A 10,073-nucleotide genomic window follows, 5' to 3' on the forward strand; every position below is an offset into this window, starting at 1 on the left:
CCCGCCAATTTTATCTTTATGAAGCACTAATTCCAAAATTGGTCAAAAAACGTTTTCCTATGTAAAAGAACGCGGGGAATCGGACGCCGCAAAAATCAGACAGAAAAACGCCATCTGACTGGTTTTTGACTCGCTGACATATAAAAAAATTTCACCAAACCCGCCAATTTTATCTTTATGAAGCACCAATTCCAAAATTAAGCAAAAAACGTTTTCCTATGTAAAAGAACGCGGGGAATCGGACGCCGCAAAAATCAGACAGAAAAAACGCCATCTGACTGGTTTTTGACTCGCTGACAAGTAAAAAATTTCACCAAACCCGCCAATTTTATCTTTATGAAGCACTAATTCCAAAATTGGTCAAAAAACGTTTTCCTATGTAAAAGAACGCGGGGAATCGGACGCCGCAAAAATCAGACAGAAAAAACGCCATCTGACTGGTTTTTGACTCGCTGACATATAAAAAAATTTCACCAAACCCGCCAATTTTATCTTTATGAAGCACCAATTCCAAAATTGGTCAAAAACGTTTTCCTATGTAAAAGAACGCGGGGAATCGGACGCCGCAAAAATCAGACAGAAAAAACGCCATCTGACTGGTTTTTGGCTCGCTGACAAGTAAAAAATTTTTTTACCAAACCCGCCAATTTTATCTTTATGAAGCACCAATTCCAAAATTGGTCAAAAACGTTTTCCTATGTAAAAGAACGCGGGGAATCGGACGCCGCAAAAATCAGACAGAAAAAACGCCATCTGACTGGTTTTTGACTCGCTGACAAGTAAAAAATTTCACCAAACCCGCCAATTTTATCTTTATGAAGCACCAATTCCAAAATTAGTTCAAAAACGTTTTCCTATGTAAAAGAACGCGGGGAATCGGACGCCGCAAAAATCAGACAGAAAAACGCCATCTGACTGGTTTTTGACTCGCTGACAAGTAAAAAATTTCACCAAACCCGCCAATTTTATCTTTATGAAGCACCAATTCCAAAATTAAGCCAAAAACGTTTTCCTATGTAAAAGAACGCGGGAATCGGACGCCGCAAAAATCAGACAGAAAAACGCCATCTGACTGGTTTTTGACTCGCTGACAAGTAAAAAATTTACCAAACCCGCCAATTTTATCTTTATGAAGCACCAATTCCAAAATTGGTCAAAAACGTTTTCCTATGTAAAAGAACGCGGGGAATCGGACGCCGCAAAGTTCAGACAGAAAAAACGCCATCTGACTGGTTTTTGACTCGCTGACATATAAAAAAATTTCACCAAACCCGCCAATTTTATCTTTATGAAGCACCAATTCCAAAATTGGTCAAAAACGTTTTCCTATGTAAAAGAACGCGGGGAATCGGACGCCGCAAAAATCAGACAGAAAAAACGCCATCTGACTGGTTTTGACTCGCTGACATATAAAAAATTTCACCAAACCCGCCAATTTTATCTTTATGAAGCACCAATTCCAAAATTGGTCAAAAACGTTTTCCTATGTAAAAGAACGCGGGGAATCGGACGCCGCAAAAATCAGACAGAAAAACGCCATCTGACTGGTTTTTGACTCGCTGACAAGTAAAAAATTTCACCAAACCCGCCAATTTTATCTTTATGAAGCACTAATTCCAAAATTAAGACCAAAAACGTTTTCCTATGTAAAAGAACGCGGGGAATCGGACGCCGCAAAATCAGACAGAAAAAACGCCATCTGACTGGTTTTTGACTCGCTGACAAGTAAAAAATTTCACCAAACCCGCCAATTTTATCTTTATGAAGCACCAATTCCAAAATTGGTCAAAAAACGTTTTCCTATGTAAAAGAACGCGGGGAATCGGACGCCGCAAAAATCAGACAGAAAAACGCCATCTGACTGGTTTTTGACTCGCTGACAAGTAAAAAATTTCACCAAACCCGCCAATTTTATCTTTATGAAGCACCAATTCCAAAATTGGTCAAAAACGTTTTCCTATGTAAAAGAACGCGGGGAATCGGACGCCGTAAAAATGAGACAGAAAAAACGCCATCTGACTGGTTTTTGACTCGCTGACAAGTAAAAAATTTTACCAAACCCGCCAATTTTATCATTATGAAGCACCAATTCCAAAATTAGTCAAAAACGTTTTCCTATGTAAAAGAACGCGGGGAATCGGACGCCGCAAAAATCAGACAGAAAAAACGCCATCTGACTGGTTTTTGACTCGCTGACAAGTAAAAAATTTCACCAAACCCGCCAATTTTATCTTTATGAAGCACCAATTCCAAAATTGGTCAAAAAACGTTTTCCTATGTAAAAGAACGCGGGGAATCGGACGCCGCAAAAATCAGACAGAAAAAACGCCATCTGACTGGTTTTTGACTCGCTGACAAGTAAAAAAATTTCACCAAACCCGCCAATTTTATCTTTATGAAGCACTAATTCCAAAATTGGTCAAAAAACGTTTTCCTATGTAAAAGAACGCGGGGAATCGGACGCCGCAAAATCAGACAGAAAAAACGCCATCTGACTGGTTTTTGACTCGCTGACATATAAAAAAATTTCACCAAACCCGCCAATTTTATCTTTATGAAGCACCAATTCCAAAATTGGTCAAAAACGTTTTCCTATGTAAAAGAACGCGGGGAATCGGACGCCGCAAAAATCAGACAGAAAAAACGCCATCTGACTGGTTTTTGACTCGCTGACAAGTAAAAAAATTTCACCAAACCCGCCAATTTTATCTTTATGAAGCACTAATTCCAAAATTGGTCAAAAACGTTTTCCTATGTAAAAGAACGCGGGGAATCGGACGCCGCAAAAATCAGACAGAAAAAACGCCATCTGACTGGTTTTTGACTCGCTGACAAGTAAAAAATTTTTTCACCAAACCCGCCAATTTTATCTTTATGAAGCACCAATTCCAAAATTGAGCAAAAAACGTTTTCCTATGTAAAAGAACGCGGGGAATCGGACGCCGCAAAAATCAGACAGAAAAAACGCCATCTGACTGGTTTTTGACTCGCTGACAAGTAAAAAATTTCACCAAACCCGCCAATTTTATCTTTATGAAGCACTAATTCCAAAATTGGTCAAAAAACGTTTTCCTATGTAAAAGAACGCGGGGAATCGGACGCCGCAAAAATCAGACAGAAAAACGCCATCTGACTGGTTTTGCTTCGCTGACATGTAAAAAATTTTTACCAAACCCGCCAATTTTATCTTTATGAAGCACCAATTCCAAAATTGGTCAAAAACGTTTTCCTATGTAAAAGAACGCGGGGAATCGGACGCCGCAAAAATCAGACAGAAAAAACGCCATCTGACTGGTTTTTGACTCGCTGACATAGAAAAAAATTTCACCAAACCCGCCAATTTTATCTTTATGAAGCACTAATTCCAAAATTGGTCAAAAACGTTTTCCTATGTAAAAGAACGCGGGGAATCGGACGCCGCAAAAATCAGACAGAAAAAACGCCATCTGACTGGTTTTTGACTCGCTGACAAGTAAAAAATTTCACCAAACCCGCCAATTTTATCTTTATGAAGCACTAATTCCAAAATTGGTCAAAAAACGTTTTCCTATGTAAAAGAACGCGGGGAATCGGACGCCGCAAAAATCAGACAGAAAAAACGCCATCTGACTGGTTTTTGACTCGCTGACAAGTAAAAAATTTCACCAAACCCGCCAATTTTATCTTTATGAAGCACTAATTCCAAAATTGGTCAAAAACGTTTTCCTATGTAAAAGAACGCGGGGAATCGGACGCCGCAAAAATCAGACAGAAAAAACGCCATCTGACTGGTTTTTGACTCGCTGACATATAAAAAATTTCACCAAACCCGCCAATTTTATCTTTATGAAGCACTAATTCCAAAATTGGTCAAAAAACGTTTTCCTATGTAAAAGAACGCGGGGAATCGGACGCCGCAAAAATCAGACAGAAAAAACGCCATCTGACTGGTTTTTGACTCGCTGACAAGTAAAAAATTTCACCAAACCCGCCAATTTTATCTTTATGAAGCACTAATTCCAAAATTGGTCAAAAACGTTTTCCTATGTAAAAGAACGCGGGGAATCGGACGCCGTAAAAATGAGACAGTAAAAACGCCATCTGACTGGTTTTTGACTCGCTGACAAGTAAAAAATTTCACCAAACCCGCCAATTTTATCTTTATGAAGCACTAATTCCAAAATTGGTCAAAAACGTTTTCCTATGTAAAAGAACGCGGGGAATCGGACGCCGCAAAAATCAGACAGAAAAACGCCATCTGACTGGTTTTTGGCTCGCTGACAAGTAAAAAATTTTTTTACCAAACCCGCCAATTTTATCTTTATGAAGCACCAATTCCAAAATTGGTCAAAAACGTTTTCCTATGTAAAAGAACGCGGGGAATCGGACGCCGTAAAAATGAGACAGAAAAAACGCCATCTGACTGGTTTTTGGCTCGCTGACAAGTAAAAAATTTTTTTACCAAACCCGCCAATTTTATCTTTATGAAGCACTAATTCCAAAATTGGTCAAAAAACGTTTTCCTATGTAAAAGAACGCGGGGAATCGGACGCCGCAAAAATCAGACAGAAAAAACGCCATCTGACTGGTTTTTGACTCGCTGACAAGTAAAAAAAAATTTCACCAAACCCGCCAATTTTATCTTTATGAAGCACTAATTCCAAAATTGGTCAAAAAACGTTTTCCTATGTAAAAGAACGCGTGGAATCGGACGCCGCAAAGTTCAGACAGAAAAAACGCCATCTGACTGGTTTTTGACTCGCTGACATATAAAAAAATTTCACCAAACCCGCCAATTTTATCTTTATGAAGCACTAATTCCAAAATTGGTCAAAAACGTTTTCCTATGTAAAAGAACGCGGGGAATCGGACGCCGTAAAAATGAGACAGAAAAAACGCCATTTGACTGGTTTATGACTCGCTGACAAGTAAAAAAATTTCACCAAACCCGCCAATTTTATCTTTATGAAGCACCAATTCCAAAATTGGTCAAAAACGTTTTCCTATGTAAAAGAACGCGGGGAATCGGACGCCGCAAAAATCAGACAGAAAAAACGCCATCTGACTGGTTTTTGGCTCGCTGACAAGTAAAAAATTTTTTTACCAAACCCGCCAATTTTGTCTTTATGAAGCACTAATTCCAAAATTGGTCAAAAAACGTTTTCCTATGTAAAAGAACGCGGGGAATCGGACGCCGCAAAAATCAGACAGAAAAAACGCCATCTGACTGGTTTTTGACTCGCTGACAAGTAAAAAATTTCACCAAACCCGCCAATTTTATCTTTATGAAGCACTAATTCCAAAATTGGTCAAAAAACGTTTTCCTATGTAAAAGAACGCGGGGAATCGGACGCCGCAAAAATCAGACAGAAAAAACGCCATCTGACTGGTTTTTGACTCGCAGACAAGTAAAAAAAAATTTCACCAAACCCGCCAATTTTATCTTTATGAAGCACTAATTCCAAAACTGGTCAAAAAACGTTTTCCTATGTAAAAGAACGCGGGGAATCGGACGCCGCAAAAATCAGACAGAAAAAACGCCATCTGACTGGTTTTTGACTCGCTGACATATAAAAAAATTTCACCAAACCCGCCAATTTTATCTTTATGAAGCACTAATTCCAAAATTGGTCAAAAACGTTTTCCTATGTAAAAGAACGCGGGGAATCGGACGCCGCAAAAATCAGACAGAAAAAACGCCATCTGACTGGTTTTTGACTCGCTGACAGTATAAAAAATTTCACCAAACCCGCCAATTTTATCTTTATGAAGCACTAATTCCAAAATTGGTCAAAAACGTTTTCCTATGTAAAAGAACGCGGGGAATCGGACGCCGCAAAAATCAGACAGAAAAAACGCCATCTGACTGGTTTTTGACTCGCTGACAAGTAAAAATTTTTTTTACCAAACCCGCCAATTTTATCTTTATGAAGCACTAATTCCAAAATTGGTCAAAAAACGTTTTCCTATGTAAAAGAACGCGGGGAATCGGACGCCGCAAAAATCAGACAGAAAAAACGCCATTTGACTGGCTTTTGGCTCGCTGACATGTAAAAAATTTCACCAAACCCGCCAATTTTATCTTTATGAAGCACTAATTCCAAAATTGGTCAAAAACGTTTTCCTATGTAAAAGAACGCGGGGAATCGGACGCCGCAAAAATCAGACAGAAAAAACGCCATCTGACTGGTTTTTGACTCGCTGACATATAAAAAAATTTCACCAAACCCGCCAATTTTATCTTTATGAAGCACTAATTCCAAAATTGGTCAAAAAACGTTTTCCTATGTAAAAGAACGCGGGGAATCGGACGCCGCAAAATCAGACAGAAAAAACGCCATCTGACTGGTTTTTGACTCGCTGACAAGTAAAAAATTTCACCAAACCCGCCAATTTTATCTTTATGAAGCACTAATTCCAAAATTGGTCAAAAACGTTTTCCTATGTAAAAGAACGCGGGGAATCGGACGCCGCAAAACTAGACAGAAAAACGCCATCTGACTGGTTTTTGACTCGCTGACAAGTAAAAAATTTCACCAAACCCGCCAATTTTATCTTTATGAAGCACTAATTCCAAAATTGGTCAAAAACGTTTTCCTATGTAAAAGAACGCGGGGAATCGGACGCCGCAAAAATCAGACAGAAAAACGCCATCTGACTGGTTTTTGGCTCGCTGACATATAAAAAATTTCACCAAACCCGCCAATTTTATCTTTATGAAGCACCAATTCCAAAATTGGTCAAAAAACGTTTTCCTATGTAAAAGAACGCGGGGAATCGGACGCCGCAAAAATCAGACAGAAAAAACGCCATCTGACTGGTTTTTGACTCGCTGACAAGTAAAAAATTTCACCAAACCCGCCAATTTTATCTTTATGAAGCACTAATTCCAAAATTGGTCAAAAAACGTTTTCCTATGTAAAAGAACGCGGGGAATCGGACGCCGTAAAAACTAGACAGAAAAAACGCCATCTGACTGGTTTTTGACTCGCTGACAAGTAAAAAAATTTCACCAAACCCGCCAATTTTATCTTTATGAAGCACTAATTCCAAAATTGGTCAAAAAACGTTTTCCCATGTAGAAGAACGCGGGGAATCGGACGCCGCAAAAATCAGACATAAAAGACGCCATCTGACTGGTTTTTGCTTCGCTGACATGTAAAAATTTTTTTTACCAAACCCGCCAATTTTATCTTTATGAAGCACCAATTCCAAAATTATTCAAAAAACGTTTTCCTATGTAAAAGAACGCGGGGAAACGGACGCCGCAAAAATCAGACAGAAAAAACGCCATCTGACTGGTTTTTGACTCGCTGACAAGTAAAAAATTTTTTTACCAAACCCGCCAATTTTATCTTTATGAAGCACTAATTCCAAAATTGAGCAAAAACGTTTTCCTATGTAAAAGAACGCGGGGAATCGGACGCCGCAAAATCAGACAGAAAAAACGCCATCTGACTGGTTTTGGCCTGCTGACATAAAAAAATTCACCAAACCCGCCAATTTTATCTTTATGAAGCACTAATTCCAAAATTGGTCAAAAACGTTTTCCTATGTAAAAGAACGCGGGAATCGGACGCCGCAAAAATCAGACAGAAAAAACGCCATCTGACTGGTTTTTGACTCGCTGACAAGTAAAAAAATTTCACCAAACCCGCCAATTTTATCTTTATGAAGCACTAATTCCAAAATTGGTCAAAAAACGTTTTCCTATGTAAAAGAACGCGGGGAATCGGACGCCGCAAAAATCAGACAGAAAAAACGCCATCTGACTGGTTTTTGACTCGCTGACAAGTAAAAAAATTTCACCAAACCCGCCAATTTTATCTTTATGAAGCACTAATCCCAAAATTGGTCAAAACACGTTTTCCTATGTAAAAGAACGCGGGAATCGGACGCCGCAAAAATCAGACAGAAAAACGCCATCTGACTGGTTTTTGACTCGCTGACAAATATAAAAAATTTCACCAAACCCGCCAATTTTATCTTTATGAAGCACTAATTCCAAAATTGGTCAAAAACGTTTTCCTATGTAAAAGAACGCGGGAATCGGACGCCGCAAAATCAGACAGAAAAACGCCATCTGACTGGTTTTTGACTCGCTGACAAGTAAAAAAATTTCACCAAACCCGCCAATTTTATCTTTATGAAGCACTAATTCCAAAATTGGTCAAAAAACGTTTTCCTATGTAAAAGAACGCGGGGAATCGGACGCCGCAAAAATCAGACAGAAAAAACGCCATCTGACTGGTTTTTGACTCGCTGACAAGTAAAAAAATTTCACCAAACCCGCCAATTTTATCTTTATGAAGCACTAATTCCAAAATTGGTCAAAAAACGTCTTCCTATGTCAAAAAACGCGGGGAATCGGACGCCGTAAAAACTAGACAGAAAAAACGCCATCTGACTGGTTTTTGACTCGCTGACAAGTAAAAAAATTTCACCAAACCCGCCAATTTTATCTTTATGAAGCACTAATTCCAAAATTGGTCAAAAAACGTTTTCCCATGTAGAAGAACGCGGGGAATCGGACGCCGCAAAAATCAGACATAAAAGACGCCATCTGACTGGTTTTTGCTTCGCTGACATGTAAAAATTTTTTTACCAAACCCGCCAATTTTATCTTTATGAAGCACCAATTCCAAAATTATTCAAAAAACGTTTTCCTATGTAAAAGAACGCGGGGAATCGGACGCCGCAAAAATCAGACAGAAAAAACGCCATCTGACTGGTTTTTGCTTCGCTGACATGTAAAAATTTTTTTTACCAAACCCGCCAATTTTATCTTTATGAAGCACCAATTCCAAAATTATTCAAAAAACGTTTTCCTATGTAAAAGAACGCGGGGAAACGGACGCCGCAAAAATCAGACAGAAAAAACGCCATTTGACTGGCTTTTGGCTCGCTGACATATAAAAAAATTCAACCAAACCCGCCAATTTTATCTTTATGAAGCACTAATTCCAAAATTGGTCAAAAAACGTTTTCCTATGTAAAAGAACGCGGGGAATCGGACGCCGCAAAAATCCAGACAGAAAAAACGCCATCTGACTGGTTTTTGACTCGCTGACAAGTAAAAAAATTTCACCAAACCCGCCAATTTTATCTTTATGAAGCACTAATTCCAAAATTGGTCAAAAAACGTTTTCCCATGTAGAAGAACGCGGGGAATCGGACGCCGCAAAAATCAGACATAAAAGACGCCATCTGACTGGTTTTTGCTTCGCTGACATGGTAAAAAATTTCACCAAACCCGCCAATTTTATCTTTATGAAGCACCAATTCCAAAATTATTCAAAAAACGTTTTCCCATGTAAAAGAACGCGGGGAATCGGACGCCGCAAAAATCAGACAGAAAAACGCCATCTGACTGGTTTTTGGCTCGCTGACATGTAAAAAATTTTACCAAACCCGCCAATTTTATCTTTATGAAGCACCAATTCCAAAATTATTCAAAAAACGTTTTCCTATGTAAAAGAACGCGGGGAAACGGACGCCGCAAAAATCAGACAGAAAAAACGCCATCTGACTGGTTTTTGACTCGCTGACAAGTAAAAAAATTTCACCAAACCCGCCAATTTTATCTTTATGAAGCACTAATTCCAAAATTGGTCAAAAAACGTTTTCCTATGTAAAAGAACGCGGGAATCGGACGCCGCAAAATCAGACAGAAAAAACGCCATCTGACTGGTTTTGACTCGCTGACAAGTAAAAAATTTCACCAAACCCGCCAATTTTATCTTTATGAAGCACTAATTCCAAAATTAATAAAAACGTTTTCCTATGTAAAGAACGCGGGAATCGGACGCGCAAAAATCAGACAGAAAAACGCCATCTGACTGGTTTTTGGCTCGCTGACATGTAAAAATTTTTTTACCAAACCCGCCAATTTTATCTTTATGAAGCACCAATTCCAAAATTAAGCAAAAAACGTTTTCCTATGTAAAGAACGCGGGGAATCGGACGCCGTAAAAATGAGACAGTAAAAACGCCATCTGACTGGTTTTTGACTCGCTGACATATAAAAAAAAATTCACCAAACCCGCCAATTTTATCTTTATGAAGCACTAATTCCAAAATTGAGCAAAAAACGT

Source organism: Paramacrobiotus metropolitanus, unplaced genomic scaffold (assembly GCF_019649055.1).
Source record: "Paramacrobiotus metropolitanus isolate TYO unplaced genomic scaffold, Prichtersi_v1.0 Parri_scaffold0000177, whole genome shotgun sequence".
In the NCBI taxonomy this organism is placed as follows: Eukaryota; Metazoa; Tardigrada; class Eutardigrada; order Parachela; family Macrobiotidae; genus Paramacrobiotus; species Paramacrobiotus metropolitanus.